The sequence below is a fragment of the Equus przewalskii genome, chromosome 3, assembly GCF_037783145.1.
Source record: "Equus przewalskii isolate Varuska chromosome 3, EquPr2, whole genome shotgun sequence".
In the NCBI taxonomy this organism is placed as follows: Eukaryota; Metazoa; Chordata; class Mammalia; order Perissodactyla; family Equidae; genus Equus; species Equus przewalskii.
In genome coordinates, this window is record NC_091833.1 from 8,582,230 (window position 1) to 8,600,933 (window position 18,704).

At 51.7% G+C, this 18,704-nt stretch overlaps 1 protein-coding gene and 1 long non-coding RNA gene across 5 annotated transcripts in view; one reads left to right on the forward strand and one right to left on the reverse strand.

Annotated features, from left to right (window-relative positions):
• Window positions 1–18,704, forward strand: part of GNAO1 (G protein subunit alpha o1) — a 169,650-nt gene that overhangs the window by 96,175 nt on the left and 54,771 nt on the right. The window lies entirely within an intron of this gene.
• Window positions 300–16,137, reverse strand: LOC139082453 (uncharacterized). Of its 3 annotated transcripts, none has more exons than XR_011538465.1 (6): window positions 16,045–16,137; window positions 13,122–13,247; window positions 9,255–9,397; window positions 6,848–6,936; window positions 6,083–6,169; window positions 300–2,315 (listed from the first exon to the last, which is right to left on the reverse strand). It is a non-coding gene; the product is annotated as an uncharacterized lncRNA (long non-coding RNA). The 3 variants fall into 3 exon arrangements; XR_011538466.1 differs by having other exon boundaries at window positions 15,985–16,115; XR_011538467.1 differs by lacking the exons at window positions 13,122–13,247; window positions 16,045–16,137 and adding an exon at window positions 11,608–11,790.

The following is an 18,704-nucleotide window of genomic DNA, read 5'->3' on the forward strand; positions in this document are numbered from 1 at the left end:
GGCCCCAGGCTGGGAGACAGGGTGGGCCTCAGTCCCGGGCCCTCTTGCTGGCTCTGCAGGAGTGGAGCTGAAGAAGCTGCTCCTGAACCAGGGCCCAGCAAGGCCTGAGAGGGAAGCCAAAAGCAGGAGACAAGGGAAGACAAGGCAAGGCCCCAGAGAGGAGGAGAAGAGCAGCAAAGGGTGGGGACAGTCGCCTGGGAAACACTCAGGGTGGTCCTTCATTAGTAGGAAGGCTCACCCCGTCAGGTGTCCCAGGGTCAGTGGGGTATTTAGCACAGTACCTGGCATGGAGCAAATGCTCCTTGGATGGCAGCTGCTCTGTCCCTCTTTATTAGGGCTGCATACAACTCTGTGAATGTTGTTCCCACCGGAAACCCCTCCCCAGGCCTTCAGCTCAAAGTGTCTTCTCCTCCTCCTGGGTGCATGCAACATCTCTCTCTCATTCATTCACTCATTCGTCCATCTGAGAAACGTTTTGTGGCCTATGCACTAGCATGGTGCTGAGGGCTGGGCACACTATAGTGAACAAGAGCAAGCAGGGGTGCTGCTGGCACGGAGCTCGGGCTGGGAGAAGATGGACACCCTTCAGTAACTCTGGAGGGCTGTGAGTGCCCAGACAGCAGGCCTGGCCTGTACTGAGGATGAGGTCTCTAACAGTGCAGGAGGGACTGGCAAGAGTGGGGCAAACAAGCGGGAGAGAAGGGGCAGGATGTAGCAGGCAAGTGGAACAGCATGTGCAAAGGCTCAGAAATGGCTAGTCCAACTAAGCGTAAGGGTCTGAAAGAAGGCCAGTATGGCTGGAGTTCAAAGATGGAAGGGGCAGAGGGGCAAGAGATAAGGCTGAAGGAGGCAGGGGCCAACCAGGTGAGAAGAGCTTCTTGGCCCTGGAAGGAATTTTGGCTTTGTTCCTAGCTCAGCAGGAAGCCACTGAAAGTTTTAAGAAAGGCCAAGAAAGACTTGCCTCTGAAGAGGCCCACTGTGGCTGCCAGTGGAGCTGGATAGGTGGCCAGCAAGAGTGGTGATGGGAGGAGAAGCTGAGAGACCACTGCAGGCATCCAGGGATCATGGTCCACCTGGGCGATGTGCCAGTTGCCCCGGGGTTCCATGTCAGGTGGACCGCAGGCAGACCCAGAAGGAGGCCCAGTTCTCTCTGAGGACAGGCTGCACCTCCCTATCCCACGAACTCCTCCCGGCACGCTGCCTGGCACAGAGCCGGCCAAACGCTGCACATGTCTGTTGGGTGAATGAATAGATGTCTCTGCCTCCCGAGCTTAACTGATGCAGGTGGGCGCCCAGGCCATGAGCACAACGGCAGCCCTGGCCTCCCACTCTGAGAGTCCTCGGGGGAGCCTCTTTCAGGTTCCGTGCGTCCAGAGAGCTGCTGCTGCCCCTCCCTAGCTTCAGCTGCTTGTGGGTGTTCTGGCCTCTTCTCCCTTAACCCCAACCCCTGGCCTCCGTTTCCTCATCAGTGAAACAGGGATGATTCTATACTGAACAGTCAAATGACCACGGACGAGAGCCTTGCACTACAGCGTGCTCCTCCAGCACAGCACGCACACGTCATTACCACTGATGCCCGCAGATCCTTTCTGGCTCAGGCAGCAAGCTTGCATCGCCCAGCACAAGGGCTTGCAGCCTGGCTTTTTCCCCCTCCTCTCTCCCAAGTCAGCCCAGGAGCAGCTTCTGAGGAGACGTGGATTTGAGGCATTTGCACAACCAGACTCCCCTCCCCCAATATCTCTGGTCTGAGGTCCCCAGGGCACAGTCTCGAAATAGCTCACTGCCAGCTTAGGCCCAGCTTTCCCAGCTCTGTGGGCGCCCTCCCCCTCCTTTTCCGCCCACTGTCTTCCTCCCTTTCTCTTTCCTGCTGTACTTCCCTGCGTGGTGCCGAGACCAGCTGGTTCTCCCGATGACAACTGGCCAAGGAGAGGAAGGCAGCTCTCCCGGCCCAGGGTGGCCCACTGGGTCCAGCCTTGGAGGCCGAGGTGCCTGCTAGGGGCCCGGGCCAGGCTGGGGCTCCACACTGTTTTCAGGGCCTGAAGTTATACACCTGAATGGTGGAGGACCTTGACTCCCAGACCCTGGACCAAGTCCATGAGTTCCGCTTTGCAGCAAGAACCTGGTGATAAGGTCTGACCCTTGCCCCTTCTCTTGGAGAACCACAATCCACGTCCTCAAGGTGGAGCTCTCTGGGGAACGGGGCAGAGAGCACAGGCTTAGGAGTCAGACAGGTGCGAGGTCAAAAGTGGATCCTCTTGTTTCAGCTTTAGGATCGCAGGCAGGTTGTTTATCTACTGAAACCTCAGTGTCCTCCTCTGTAAAATGAAAATAACACCAGTGTATTTCAGTCAGGGTGCAGGCTTCCTGCTGTAACAAAGACCCCTCAATAACAGTGACATAGACAAGACAAAAGTGCATTTCTCTCTTTCCTGAGCAGCCCAGATGTGTCACGGGGTCAGGCCCTTCTGTCCACAGCTGAGTTGCTGTCACACTCAGTGTCTCTGCTTCCGTTTCGGATCTAGGAGGCTGCTCCAGTTGCCCCTTCTAGCCAACAGAACGGGAGAAAAGGAGGGGGGGTGGGTTGCACAAGACCTTGAGTGTCAGGCCAAGGAGTATAGATCCCCATGACGTGGGCCGAGGGGTGTCTGGGTCGGGGGAGGAGTGTTGGTGAAGACTGCCGTGTGAACAAGAGAGCCACAAGTCCCCTCCCGGCCTTGTTGTGTCCTGTCAGTTTGCTTTAGATTCACTTTTTTCCAAAGCCCAGAGGTTCTTCCCTGACCCAGAGCGTCATAATCTCAGACCCCCTTCTGCCAGCTACTGAGGACAAGCCTCCCTTCACAGCACGGGTCCCCGCCTTGCCCCATGCCTCCTGGTAAATCTGCACCAGGGCTGGCCTTAGTCCGTGGCAGCCTCATCAGAGAGCCTCCCGTTGGTCCACTCATCCTTCGAGGCCCAGCGCTCCTGCCCCTCCTCGGAGAAGCCTCTCGGGCTGCACAGAGGCAACCACTGCTTTGATCTCTACAGTTGGAAGAAGCACCTGGTTTCTTTCCCTCCACACAGTGTTTCTGAGATTCATCCACATCGTTTGCATGTATCAGTAATTCAGGTTTTTTAAATAGCAGATTTGGCTCTTCCCAGCACTTCCCTTCACTGTGCGTCCCATCCCTCATGGTCTGCAGCAGCCCTCCCGGAGTGTAATCACAGCTTTCTTAGTGAGCACTTTGCTGCGAGCGTGCGGTTTTGTGCTGGGAGAACCGTTGGCGCTTTTCTAGTCCAGGATTCACCAGATGTTAGTCCCATGATGTGATCAAGCACAACCCTTCTTGTCGACTAAGTTTGGGAACCCAGCCTGAACCTCCTCTTGGGGAACCACAGTGTGCATTGCCGTGTCGGAGGCACCCAGAGCCCTACGGAAGGGACGCTCGTTGATGTGTGTCTCATCCAGAGCTTCTCTGCCCTTTTTTGAGCCATCCTGTTAAGTTATATAACCATTCTCTGGGACCTGCTGCTCTCACCCAGTCCTTCCTTTCACAGAAGGGGTACAGAGGCACAGTGCGAGGGGATACCTGTACAAGGTCCTACCACAGGTCACAGCAGAGCTGGGGCGAGAACCAGGTCTCCTGTTTCTAGACCAAGGATTTTTCTTCCACTTGCATTCCTCTCTCCTGTCCCCATAGGAAGCAAGAACCACACTCCCACTTTGCAATAACCATTCTAGGTCTGCCTTTCCTGCTCCGGTGTCCCCATCCCATGCTCCCCTTTGCATCTGGTCTCCCCAAGCAGTCGGAGGACAGGGCCACTGCCCTCTGCTTCTGTCACTACCACTGCTGGGGTGGACCAGCCTGTGACTGGGAGTGAAGCACCAAATATTGGGCGAGTGATCTCTTTTTTGCCACCTGTTAATTAGAGAGTCCCCATTCGGAGCGTGCCAGGAAGCAAACCCATCCTTGGCTTGGGCTCCAAGTCCAAGAAGTTTCCAAGAAGGGCAGAGAGAGGAGAATCAGGCCTACCCCCTGCAAGGAGCTTGTTTCCTCCTGGGAAAAGTGAGGAAGATAGGAAACGCAGCCCCACAGTCCTTATTTTACCAGCCGCCTAGCCCGCTGGGGAGAGTGGCCAGTGTGGGGACCAGCCTTCCCTCACTGTGACTCTGGCATCGGCAGGGGCAGGGGCCTGGTCTGCCTGGGCCCCAGGAACTCAGCAGGGAAAGGCTAGGGTCTTTGTCAGGTAATGCTCCTTCTTGAACCGGAGGTGTGCCAGGCCTGAGCTCATGGCAGAAAAACACTGACCCTTCACAGAAGAGCCAGGCTCCAGGCCCGGCCCTGCTCTTGGTTGGCTGTGTGACCTCAGGCAAGTCCTTTGTCCTCCAGAGGAACCAGATGGCCTGATAGATCTCCCCTCCACTTCACCCCCATTTCAGTTCTGTAAATTCTAGAAATTTCTGTAAATTCTCCTGGCAGAAGTTAATTGCTAAGTTTAGGTGATTGCCAAGCACAAGGTTTTTCATTTGTATCCCAGAGTTTCAGAGGCAGCGCACATGTGTAAGATGAAAACTGACTTCTCTCAAGGAGGGACTGGTGTTCCAATGGCCAGCTGACTGTTAATGGCAGAGGGAGCTCTTGCAAGTACCCAGGGCACTCAGCTTGGGGTCAGGGCTATAGATAAGGGCAGAGTCCCAGCCCAATGGGGGCTCCAGTGTGGACTGGCACATGTAGGCCACCAAGCCTTGGGGATGAAGCCACTAAATCAGGCAGAAAAACACTGTCAGGTGTGACGGTGCTGCATCTGTGTCAAGGGTAACCATGTTGCGGGGCAGCGCGGGGGTGAACGTCCATGTGAAGCTGTCAGTTTCGGTCTGGTCAATCTGGAGGCTCCCTGGGTGGTGGGGAGAGGGAAGGTGGATTTCGGGAGCTGTTTGCTTGACGAGAATGAGATGGCAGAAGCATACAGAGCAGGCTCAGGGTTGGGGTGTGAGCCAGGGGCGCCTTCGGGCATCACCACAAACATTTTGCAGGCGTTTCGTTGACCCACGCCCTAAACCCAGAGCACCTGAGCACATGTCCTGTGGTACCACCAGGGCACCTGGAGCTCAGGGCAGTGGGAGATGCTGCTGCTGAGCATCGCCCCACCCTGGTCAAGCCCCCAGACAGTTGCAACAGTCTCCTCACCAGCCAGCGAGAGCTTTTACAAATGTCTATCTAATCCCCTGCTTGAAAGCCCTCAGTGACACCCTTGCCCCTCAGGATAGAGTCCTGCCAGCTGTGGGTCTGTGCTCCTGCCACAGGGTCTGCTGCTGACGCTTTAGATGCTGCAAGCTCACGGCCCCAGGGTTCTCGTGTGAGCTGTGGCCCCTGCAGGAGACATTCTCCTCTAGCCCTGTTCCCCCCTCAGAACTGGGCTCTACTGTCACCTCCTGTGGGAAGCCTTTCCTGGTCCCCCAGACTAGGCAGACCTTTTGTCCTGATGCTCTCAGAGCCCTGGGAACTTACTTCAGGGCTGTGTTACATCGGTAAGTGTGTATGTGTGTGAATATTTGATTAATGTCTGTACCCCTACTAGACTGTAAGTGGAAGGGACAGGGCCTATATGACTCCAGTTGAAATCAGTGCCCAGCACCCAGCGCAGTGCCTAGCCCAGAGTGGGTGGGTGCTCAAAAAAACTCTGCTCCATGGACAGAGTCATTGCCCACAGTGTGCTGAGCTGTCTCCTGGGGTCAGAATGTACATATCTCTTGTCCAGGCTTCCAAAACTGAGAGGTCCCTCCCACTGCTGTCACTATTCAGCCCAGGAAACAGCTACTGGCAGGCTCTGCCTGCCCAGCCTTCTTGGCCTGCAGGTCTGGCTGCATATCAGGTGCTCCAGCCTCAAGAAGCAGCCATCACAGAGTCAAGCAACCCTACAGACATCTCTGCACCATGAGGCCTGCAGGCTTGGCAGAGTCAGGATCTCGGAGATGCAGCCAGGCCCGTTTCTCCTCCCTAGGCCTTGGCTGAGAAGAGTTTGGTGAAGGTGTGAGTTCTGGGTGTCAGACCCAGCTTTGTTTGTAGCTAGCTGTGTGGTCCTTTGAAGACCCCAGAATACATACTGTCACTGGATCTTGTGGCCAGCTGACTGTGTAGATCCTGCTGTCCGAAGGGCCACAGCATCCTCAGGTATGCAGGGAAATGTCTTCCTGTGGGTATAGCAGAGACAGTCACGGAAAGGACCAGCCAGAACTAACGATGAAAAGTGCAGCCCACTGACGTGTATTCCCAATAGCACTCAGAGGCCCTGAGCTGGGGTTTAAAGACCCCACCCCCGCCCCAGGGTATGAGGCGAGAGGATGGAGACTGTGCTCTCTGTGTATGGGAGCCAGAAGGCCCTGGTGGCCCTGGAACTCCCTGATCATTGTTGTCCTGGCCTGGACATCCTCTCCGTCCTTCCTTCAACATTTATGGAGCACCTGTAAGTGCCAGGCTGGCAGCAGACAAGACCCTCGGAGTCTGTGCACATGGCGAGCTCACAGACTTGTCTCCTCCTTTCTGGCACTGAGCAGATGCTTAGGCTCACACCCTCTGCAGCCAGCCTGCCTCCTCACAGAGTCCGGGGCTGCTGCTGCCAGCGTGTGACCTGGGGGCCATTGCCCATCTGCTCTGTGCTTCCTTTTCTTTCTCTGTAAAATGGGGTAGTAATGGTGCCTCCCTCACGCTTGGGACGATGTAAAGGGCTTGAACAGTGCCCAGCACACTAATATGTGTAAGCTCTTTGTGTTAGTCTGCTTGGGCTACCGTGTATAACAGACGGGGTCAAACAGCAGATGTTTATTCTCTCTCAGTTCTGGAGGCAGGAAGTCCAAGATCAAGGTTCTGACCTATTTGGTTTCTGGTGGGAGCTCTCTTCCTGGCCTGCAGATGGCCGCCTTCTCGCTATGTCCTCACGTGGCCTCTCCTAAGTACATGCCTGCAGAGAGGGAGAGAGAGAGAGCGCCCTCTGATGTCTCCTGCAAGGACACTAGTCCTGTCAGATCAGGACCCCACGCCCATGAGCCCATTTAACCTTTGTTCCTTCCTTTCTCCAAATGCAGCCGCACTGAGGGGCTAGGGCTTCAACATAGGAATTTTGAGTGGACATGTCCATTCAGTCCATAGCACTCTCTTTAAGAAGATTTAGCCTATATGATCTGCCTCCCTGATTTGGTTTTTGCTAATAAACTTGCCTGGCTCGAATATAGGCCTTTACCCATTACACAGCTCTGTGGTGACCTCTTTTATGGGCATGAACCCTTTGTTTCCCAGCTCCAAGCCCTGGGTTTGGCACAAAAGTAAATCCCTTTCACTTCCACCATCTTTTTCTGAGCTCCGAACCGCCAACCTGTGGGGCAAGTATAACTGGTATTTACAGATGAGGAAACTGAGGCTCAGCGAATTCAAATGACTTGTCCAAAGTCGAGCAGCTAGTCAGTGGCAAAGCTGCTCTCAGACCCAGATATTCCCAAACTGGGCCCATTGCCCTTTCCACTTCCAGTATGGCCCCCTTTGAAATCAGAGCAGAGAGTTGTTAAGAATCAGATCGTGGAGAACCAGAATGAGTTTGGAACCTGAATTCCAGAGCCAGCTTGTTCCCAGGCCATCTCCCAGGCCTTAGCTTTTCAACTGCTAAATGGAAACAACACCCCCTGCCCTAGGACTGTGCAGCATGGGGGGCGGGGGTCACACACGTGACAAACATGAGAGCTGATGCCTACTGAAGGCTGGCTCCGTGCTGTTCCCCTGGAACTGGGCCCCTCTTTAGACAGGGCATAGAGCACAGGCACCCCAGAAGGAAACCCTGTACCCGTTAGCAACACTCCCCATTCACCCTCCCAACCCCAGCCCCTAACAACCCTTTCTGTCTCTATGCATTTGCCTATTCTGGACATTTAATATGAGTGAAATCATACAATATTTGTTCTTTTGCGTTTGGCTTCTTTCACCTAACATAATGTTTTCAAGGTTCATCCATGTTGTAGACAAATAATTCTCCATTATATGAATATACCCGATTTTGTTCATCCATCATCAGTTGATGGACGTTTGGGTCATTTCCACTTTTTGGCTATCATAATAATGTTGCTGTGAACATTCATGTATAGGTTTTTGTATGGACTCATGTTTTCATTTCTCTGGGGTGGTTACCTAGGAGTGGAATGGATGGGTCATATGGTGAGTCTCTTTTAACTTTTTGAGGAAGTGTCAAACTGTTTTCCGAAGCAGCTATACCATTTTATATTCCCATAGCAATATATGTGGGCTCCAATTTCTCCACGTTCTTGCTTACATTTGTTATATTGTCCATTGTTTTTGTTACAGCCATCCTAGTGGGTGAAGTGGTACCTGAGTGTAGTTTTAATTTGCATTTGATGACTAAGGATGTTGAGCATCTTTTCCTATGCTTTTAGCCATTTTCTGTGTCTTCTTTGGAGAAATGTCTATTCAAAACCTTTGCTAATTTTTTTATTGGGTTATTTGTCGTACTGTCGAGTTATAAGAGTTCTTTATGTATTTTGGACATCAGTCCCATATCACATGTATGATTTGCAAATCTCCCATTCTGTGGGTTGTCCTTCCCCTTCCTTGATGGTGTCCTTTGAAGTCTCACCCACTTCTGCCCCTGCCCCCTCGCTTGGGCCTCCTTCTTTTCTGGCCTACTCATCTTTCTTGCCTGCTCTCTCCTAGGGACTTGCTCTCTCCTGGGGCTACAGGAACTGGCTCTTTCCTGCTCTGTGGACAACGTCCCCAGCAGGTTCTTGCCCAGCCCACAGCCTGAACTGCACCCAGATGTGGTCTCCCTGGATTTGGGGGTTTCTGAGGCTGTGTGACGAGCTGTGCCCACAGCCCCACAGGATAAGTGTGACAGAGTAGAGAGGAGACCACCATATGCGGAGCATCCACTGTGCACTCAGTGCTTTTCGTGCACTGTCCCGCTGCACCCCCAGAGCAGTGTCAGAAGGTACTAGAGTTTCGTCTACCCTGTGGGTAAACTGGAGCCAGGTTTGCCATCCACTGTGTCTAACTGCACAGCATGCACATGGCTTGTGGACAACAAGTTCACCTCCGCTCTCCTATTTGGTAATTGACTACTCTGGGAGGGGCCCAGTGTTGTTCCAATATGTTAGAGAAAGCGTTGGCACCTCCTTACGACTAAGTCCCAGTATGGTAGCAACAGAAGTTCCTTGACACTCCAAAAACTGCCTGACTTCACTTGCTGTAACAGCCAACCCCAAAATCCCACTGGCTCACCACAGTAAAGGGATGTTTCTTGTTCACACTGCAGTCTAACGTGGAAGGTGGGGGTGTTCTGGTCCGCGCAGTCAGGGGCTGTTTCCTTCTCTCTGGTCTGTGACTTTGCCAGCCCCTCAACCGTGGGGTCTTCTGCTGGATTCCTGATGTCAGGCCGCAGACAGGGAAAGGACAACACATGGAAGTTTGTAAGGGAAGTTTTCTGGGGCCAGGCCACATTCCATTGCCCAGAACTTGGTCACTTGGTCACACCTAACTGCAAGCGGGTCTGGGAAATGTCTAGCTGTGATCCCACAAAGAAAAGTCAAAATGCTCTTGTCCTCAGGGAGCCAGTCTCTGGTCCAGTGCCCAGATGCGAACTTTAGCCAGATCACTTCCAGCTCCTCGAAGCCCTGACTCTGATGTGGTGAGAGGTCCATTTTCATGACTCCTTCGGCCCTATTTCGTGCTCCTCACTGGGCCCAGCTGAGTAGTGCGGACTGAGCAGTTAAAGAGCATTGCTTCTCTGAGACATGATGGAGCAAATCTGAAAACTCACTTCTGGTCACAGCTGTGGTAGAGCCTCCCCACGCCCACCCTATCTCCTTCACCCCAACTCTGGGAAATAGACACCCTTCTGGTACCAAGATACAGGATAGCTCTGGAGTTTCCATTCCACTTGCTGTGTGCCAGTGTTCTAGGAACTTCTTCTGGGTTATGTCAGTGTTTCTCTGGTATTAAACACATAGTTTGGTGGATAGGAGATTAAGTGGTACATATAAACCTTTCATTTTTACTTTCATGATTATTTATCTATTGTAATGTATATTAGAAAAAAATCACTTAATACCTAAAGCCCATAATTTCACATAAAATATCATTTAAGATGAGGCTTATTTGGGGGCTTTACTGATGTGGGGAAAAAAAAAATGACACATGAATGGCTGAGCTCAGTTGCTAGACTGCTTGATGAACTGTGGTCCCGGTGCTTGCGAGCCACGTAACCTCTCTGTACCGCTTTCCTCCTCTGTAGTATGTTCCCATAGTGTATGTAGAGCAGAGGGTGGTTCAGGCGTCAGATGGATCGATACCAGTACCTGGCACATGTTCTGTGCTCTGTAGGCATTAGGTCCCAATTATGAGTTATTAGGAACCACTGCGTCATATCATTTAACTGTGCCAACAGTCCTGTGATCAGTGTTATTACTGCCGTTTTACAGATGAACAAAGAAAGGCTAAGTCACTTGCCTAACTAGTAGCAGAGTCAGACTCTGACCCCCCGGGGGGCCTGACTCCTAGGCTGGGCACTGCGAGGGGAGTCCAGTTACATTCCTGACTCTGCCACTAACTTAGAGGCCCCCTTAGGCACCCCATCCCTCTCTGAGCCTCAGGCTTCCCATGTGCAAGGGGTGGGGGACCAGCTTAGTACTTTGTGCAAGACCAAGCTTGTAGGACTTAGGGGCTGCTATGCTCGCTTCAAACACAGCAGAAGCCTTTGCTTTAAAAAAAGAAAGAAAACAACTGGACCGGATGTGATCTAGATGCTACAGACTTTTCCCCTCCCAGATCCTCTGCCTGGCTGTGGATTCTTGCTGCTCTCTCTCTCCATAACACCTGAGTACTTCACTGTGCCCAAGCTTCAAACTTCCCCCAAGTAGAGACCATCCTTAGTTTAGTTTATCTGTTCATCTGTTGATGGACATTTGAGTTAGTTCCGTTCCGGAGCTAATATGGATAATACAGCTAGGACATTGATGTACCGGTTTTAGTGTGGACATATGTTTTCACTTCTTTTGGTAAATACCTAGGAATGGAATTGCTAGGTCATATCATAGGGGTATGTTGACTTTATAAGAAACTTCCAAACTGCTTTCTGAAGTGGTTATACTCTTTGAAACTCCATCAGCAATGTGTGAGAGTTCCTGTTGTCCCACACTCTCATGGACACTTGGATGGTCAGTCATTTTCATTTTAGCTATTCTGGTTTGTGCATAGTGGCATTTCATTGTGCTTTTAATTTGCATTTCCTGATGACTAATAATATTTAGCACCTTTTTGTGTGCTTTTTGGCCATTTATATAATACCTCTTTTGTGAAGTATCTGTTCACATTTTTTATTCTTCCTTTTTAATGGCTTGTCCTCTTGTTAATGAGTTATGAGAGTTTTTTATTAAAAATACATCCCAGATACAAGTGCTTTGTCAGGTATGTGCATTGTGAATATTTTCTCAGTCTGTGGCCTGCTTTTGAACATTTTAAAGTGAATTAGTGAACGGATGTTGATCGCTGACTCTCAAGGTCTCAGCTCTAGCTCAGACCCCTCTTTGAGTGTTAGGAACCCTTTTCTGATTATTTCTGTTTGGCTGGGAGATACCTTTATCTGCAGGTAGAGTGGTGGGATGGCATTGGAGCTGAACTTGTGGACTCTGGGATCAGACAGTCCTGGGTCGAAGTCCCCACTCCAAGGCTCACGTGTGAGCAGATCCTTCACCTCTGTTCTCTGAGCCTTGATTTTCCAGATTGTAAAATGGGAACAGTAAACGATGATCTCCTTGAGCTGTTATGAAGATTAAATGAGGTGCTGATGGTAAAGCACCTGGCGAGGGCACACAGAAGCTGAACTGCACCAGTTGGCAGTCTCGTTGCTAAGGCTCGTCAGCCCCCAAACCCCAGACTGTGCAAAACCCAGCCTCACGAAGCTGGCTTCCTCCACCCTCCTGCCTTATACTGAAAACACTCCTTCCTCCGGTTACTCAGGCTGAAAACCCTGGACTCCTCCTTCCCCTCCTGTGTGCCACTTCCTGTTTCAGAATGGCTCCTGCATCAGCCCCTTCCTCCCTCTGCCAGGCCCCTGCCCCAGCCGGGCTCCTTCCTCTGCACGCTCTTGGAATAGCTCCTTTCGAGATGGTCTCCCTGTCTTCTGTCTCCCCCGTCTCCCACCCTGCGTGCCGCAGCCGCCATTGCCAAAATCTTCCTTTCTGAATCAGAAACCGGCGGCTGCTGGGGTGGACGTTGAGGGGAGACCACTTTGTGAGGGCAAGGCTCAGCTGTCTGTCGCTCCTCCTCTGGTTATAAATAGCAGCTCTATTCTTAGCCCACCAGCAGTTAGTTCTCCTCCCCTACCTTCCAGAGCCTCCATCAGGGACCTTGGCTGTCCTTACTGGAGACAGTCCATTCCTTGGCCTTTGGCAGGACCCAGTCCTTTGATACGTGATCAGAAAATTCAATTACAAAACCAATTACTGATTTCCTGAGCTTTACAAGGAAGGCATGAAAGTTTGATTAAGTTTGAATTCCTGTTTGGCTGATAGCCAGCCAAGGCCAAATGGGCTTGTGGGAGATTTCTGTTGTTGATTCCGGTTTGTTTTGTGGCTGCACTCTGGGTGGGGGAGGAGGCACATTGGTTTTGTGTTGTGGGGTTTTTTACACCCTCCCTCAACTTGCTGAATGGCTGTTCCCCTGTTGTGATGCATAAGATGTAAATCCCCCAAAGGCCTGTTGCCAGGGCAACGGGCTCCGGAATGGAACTCATCTAAGCAAAGTCCTTCAGCTTTGAAGAGAGAGGCATTTGTTTCCCATGCAGAGTGGAATGATAGTGGCCGTCCACAAGGCTGCGTTCAAGGACGCCTGCATGAGCAGGGACGCAGAAGTGGCTCACTGGTCACTCCGGAGCAGCCTCAGTAGCGTGGCTGGGCTCTGATTGCTGGCAGCCCTCCCTGGGGATACACAGATGCTGGGCCCAGGGTCAAGGGCTCCAAAGACCAGAGCCCCTGAGGTGCTCTGTCCAGGTGGTCCCCTTTCCCCAGAACCTGCAGGGCTGGCCAGAAACGACAGCCTGCTGGACCCCAACTGCAAGGGCCCGAGGCAGGTGGGGACTGGAGGGCAAACCTTGATCTCCAGCTGAAGTGCCTTGCCTGTTCAGGTGCCACTGGCAAAGCGAGCAGAGCCTGTGACGGGGGCTGGCTGGGGCTCCAGGTCAGAGTCAGAGCTGGTTCTGGGACCCAAGTTCCTTCCCTAGGAATAAAACGAGAGGATCCTAGTTCTTTGGAAGCTGTAATCATCGCAGAACTCTTCCCACGGGGCGTGTATCACCCCAGAGTGGTGATGGGGCCCCACTCAAGAGTGCCTCCCCATGCCTAAAATGCCCTGGTTAAAGATGGGCCCTTTGGGTCTGAAAGGCTTTCAGGTCTCTGGGAATCCTGGTTCAAGTACTAATATCCCTGGAGGGAGAAGCATCTGCTGGGGGATTGGCCGTCAGCTAGCTGAGAAGAGAACCCTTTGGGAGCAGGGATTCCCTGTGCCCAGCGTGAGGTCAGATAAACTGCACCTGCCTCCCAGCTCACTCAGGCCAGGCCCAAAGCGACCCCTCACATCGGAAGACAGCCACACCTCTCACGTCTACGGGGTGCGCCCCACCTCACAAAGCACTCACACCGTGCCCAGTCCACAAGGCAGCCTCATGAGCTGGCCCCTTTGACCCCCAGCTGCAGATGAGGCAGCCAAGGCTCAGAGAGGTCAAGTGCCTTGCCCAGCAGCACACAGCTGGTAAGTGCAGATTCTTGACTTGGACCTGGGACTGCTGAGTCCATCCCATGCCTATTTCCTCTGTGCACATGGCCTCCAGCCTCGTTGAGGCCACAGACATAGTGCACCCACTCTGTTCGATTGGCTTGTTTGTGTGTTCGCTTGTTTTTACAAGGTGAGAATTTTTTGTAAGGTTTGAATTTGGGGTTTTTCCCTTTTACTTTTTTTGTTAATGAAACTGTTACAGCTTCCTAGTGGAGCTGTAATTAGGAGATTCTGGGTTAGTCATCTAGGCAGAATTGACAAATAACCAGGCAGTACAGATGGAGTACTTTTTCCCTTCCTTAGAAGTTCAGGTTTTGCCAAGTTGTGGAGAGGGAGTTGTGAAGATGGGAAAAACGTGTGCAACTGGGCTGGGCCAGGGAAGGCGATTTCCTCCTTACGTAGAACTAGACAATAAAAAGACATAGCTGGCTTCATGTAGGGTGATTTTTATACGTGTAAACATGAGGCAGTATGGGAGAGGTGGAGGAGACAGGTGAAGGAGGAACCCAGGAAGGGGACTGGTGCCCCAGATGGAGGAAGGGTTCCTGGAGCAGATGCCTGGAGAGACCCTGCCATCACCATCCCTCCACTTGCACTTCTGAGTCACAGCGTGACAGCCACCCCGCATGGCATGTGGAGTGCGTGCAGGCAGGCTCTGTGCCAGACCCTGTTTTCTGGTGTTACCTGACATTCTTCATTTTATTAGTGATATGTTTATTTTCATGTAAGTCCAAAAATAAGTATGTAGCCCATCTAGCTCGTGATTGTCAGATATTAGAATAAGGCCAAAGTAGGGGCTTAACTTATTTTAAAAGTGAGTCAAGTAAAAGAAACATATTATGCAGATAAAGCCAGAGGTGTTACACAATTTGGGTAGAAATTACGAAAACAGGAGAGAAAGGACTGAAGTTTGGGAAAGCTTGCCTTTACCCATGTGAGCTAGGTAAGTAATAGTATTATGCTCATTTTACAGAGAAGGAAACTGAGGCTCAGAAAGGTTGAGTGATTTGCCCACAGTCACACAGCTGATAGACGGCAGAGCTAGGACAAAGGCCCAGGCCTGCCTGACTCCAGAGGCAAGTCGGCAGCCCCAGCAAGGCTCGGAGCCTGCAGCCCTGGTGAAGAGTCTCATCTCAGGCTCCAGGTGAAGTCCCCATTGCTGGGTTGGGTCAGCCATGTTCCTGGGGCTCTCCTCTGGAGACAGAAGGCCTTTCTGGCTCCTTGCTGCCGGGTTAGTGAAGGCGAGTTGTACTTGGGGGCGGCAGGGCCCTTGGCCTGCTTCCTCTAATCGGCTGCGTCTAGTTCTTTCAAATAAAAGCCTTTTCAGACAGGGCCTGGCGTGATACTGCACGTGACTGGCAGAGCTGCGATGGCCAAGGGCTCACTGTGCTCCAGCCCCGCTCCACCCACCCCTAGGGGCTCTCCTTTTCTCCCGTTCCTTTCTCCCCTGCTCTCTCCCAGCCCTTCCTTTTTTCCTTCTTTCTCTCTCTGATCACTTTTTCCAACAAGCTGTCGCCTCAGTATATCAAATGACTCCCGCATGGTTTCCAAGAACCTTCCTCCTGGAGCCTGGAGCCTTGGAGGTGGAAACACCTTTATCTTCTGTGGGCTGAGGCCTCAGGACATTATTAAATCTGCGTAAGGCGGTGGAGAGCAGCCTCTGCCATGCAGCGTCGAGGGCCAGGAAGCAGCATCTTCAGCAGGAGGGAAGTAGTCCCACAAGCAACTTTGCCTGGCTTATTGCTCCCCCGGGAGAAGTCAGCCCAGTTTACCCAGGCGCAGGTTAGAGCATCGCCCAGACTGTCAGAACGGATCTGCGACTGAGAGACCTCTGGGATCCCTGTGTTTATAGGTGGCCAACTTCCTCCTCAGGGATTCTGGGTCTGTGGCCCCAGACATGAAAGTGTGTGTGTGTGTAGTGTGTGTGCGCACATGTGTTGGGATGGGCAGTTCTGTGTGTGGTAGTGTGTTTGACTGTGTGCCTTCTCTGGGGGAGAGACTCTAACCTTCCTCACATCTCAAAGGGGCCTCCTATAATCCTGCAAAGGTTACACTCAAGGCCTACTATGTGCCGAGCATGTAGGCTGCTGGTTGAGGCCTCTGAGAAGAGTAATCCTCATGGGAATTAGAGTTTAGAGAAGATAAACTAACAAATAAGCAAGAAAAGCCAGGTCGTGCTCACGCAATGCAGACACTTTCAATAAATGGACGGCTGCTGGAAGTCAAGGCAGTAACAGCTCACCGTTGGCCAGCTGTGTGACATAGGACCAGCTGACATCTACTGACTGCTCACCGCGTGGCAGGCACTGTCCTAAAAGGCCTCACGGCACCGAGCAGTTGGGACTATAATGGATTGGAATGTTAAGGCTTGGTGAGCTCACACAGATGGTCAGTGGCAGAGCCAAGACCAAGATCTAGGGTTACCTGCCTCCAGATGCCTCACTGAGTAGAACACTGGCCTCTCCAGACTTCATTTTTCTCATGTGTAAAATGGAGTGATTCCCTATTTTCTTATCCCTGAGAAGCAAAAAAGAATATTTTTTAAAATATAAACTTTTATGCAAATAGGTCTGAAAATCCCACTCCTGCTTTTGACGCAGGAGCCCTTGACAGAGGTGCTGGCGTGTCTCTGGCAGTCCCACAGAGCTTCCTGAGTTTTCTTGGACTCCTTCAGAACTGCCAGTTGAACCACCAATGTGAGGAATTTTCCTTAAACCTCGTTTTACAAATTAGAGAGTTTAACTTGTCTCCCGCTAACTTGTCAAAGTTGCAACAAACAACAGTTTTGGTTCCAGAAGCCTGACACTGGCCAGTACTGGTCCCGTAAGCTAACAGTTCTCACCAACCCACTCCCTGCCGATGGGCATCATCTCTCTCGGCCCGGTGCAAGGCCACGGTCCCTCAGATTCTGAGAGCTCAGCTGTGAGCCTGTGTGGCCAGTATGAACCCATGCCAGCTGACGTTGACAGTGGTTAATGCTTGGACCCGGCTAACAATATCAAATGGCTACAGTGGTCTAGAAAGTGGAGCTTAGGCCCACTTTAGCAATACACTTGACCAACCCTCCGAGAAATTCATGGTGTGACACACTTCATTACGTATATTGGGGTGACTTGGATGTGCTTTTGAGGATGAAGGCTCTAACAGAGCAGTGTGGTAGAGCCAAAAGCATAGGCTTTGGGCGTCAGAAAGATTTAGACACACCCCACTCTGGGGCCTTGGACCAGTTGCCTCTTAGACTTTATTTTCCTCTGCCGTGCTCTCAGTTACTTATCCTGGGGATGAAGAGGCTGTAGAAGGTAAGGCTGTTTTTCTGTTGACACTCGAAGTGCTTATCACAGAAGCAGGTAATTTTTTTCATTATTGTTATGTGTGCACAGGGAAATTTTTCTTTTTTGGTTGTGATTTTTTGTGTTGGTGAGTTATTTTTAACCAAACCCCTGACTTGTACTTGTTTTGCTGTGCGTTTCTTCCAAGTAGAATGCAACTAAAGCATCCTGCGGACTGAGGGGTTTGGTCAGAGCAGTTCTGGATATATATAATTAATCAAGCATAGTGGCCGTTATGTTGACTTATCACTGTGTGTCACGCTGAGCACTTGACTGCGTAACTCTTTTAAACTCACAGCCTCCCATGAGGTACCTTCTGTTATCATCCCCATTTGACAGATGCAGATACTGAGACTCAGAGAGGCTCTGTCGGTCTGGTTCCACAGTCCTCTTACTCTCACAGTGTTGCTGTCTGGAAGTGTGGGTGTGGCCCGGGAGCTCAGAGTCTGCTCTTTCTAGCCCCACTAACACCCCCTTCCCACCTGCGATGTTGAGTTCTCGGAGACCCCAGTGCCAGCCCAGGCAGACTGAGGTTCCCTGGGCCCTGGCTGACTGGCCATTCAAACTGTGGCCTCTCCTTAAAGGGTTTTCACCACCCCCTGCTCCTTCCCTCCTTCAAGGCCTGCTTCCTGGCCAGCCTGAGCTTGCTCCTCCTCTTTGCTGGGTGCCACCAGCTGAGCCACCAGCAACCCTGTAACCTTGAGCTAGCTCCCACCTCTCTGTGCCTCAGTTTTCCAAGTTGTATGACAAGGGAGCGTAGACGGCATCATTTCTCAGGGCTCTTCCAGCTTTGATGTTCCACACCTCCATCATCTCTCATGTGATGACTGCAGTAGCCTCCTTGTGTTCTTTCTGTGGCCACTCTTCCAGTCCCCCACACCCAGTCTGGCTGCAAACAGCAGCCAGAGTGAGCTTTCAAAAACGGAGCATCATTTCTCTCCCCTTTTTTAAGTCCTCGCATGGCTTCCCACCACACTTGGAATGCAAGTCAAGCTCCTCTCTGTGGTCAGCAGTGCCCTGTGTGTGTGATGGGGGTTCAGCCCTGATGCTGCTCAGAAAGCGCCTTGAGCACAAGCAGCCGCCAACGTGCCTGCTGTCAGGCGTCGTTGCCATGTGCCTGACATCATCACTGGGTATATGGATTCCTCACCCAACCTGTGTCCTCAACTTCATATTTACGGCTTGCCCTGACATTTCCCTTTTCTTATGTGTCCTAAATTATTAAAAACAACTGCATTATAATTAATTGAATGAATCATGGAAAAACACTTTTTTATGTCTATAAATAATTCCACCTAAAATTTTTCTGGGAAGATAAAATGCTGTGACACCCGATGCACGCCATCTTGCTCCCTGGCCTCAGCTCATGTACATCTGGACACCACCTCTGGAACTCTCCCTGGCCTGAAATAGGACTTCCAATGTCAGTCAAGGTGGGGTCAGTGGAGAAGGGCCACAGGAGTAAGCAGCCTTGGACCACTAATTCTGCCACTTCTGGACACTTTCACATGATTTCACCCCTGCCTTTGTGTGCCGGCTCTGTGTCCCGTCCCACGGCTGAGGTGGAGTGCTC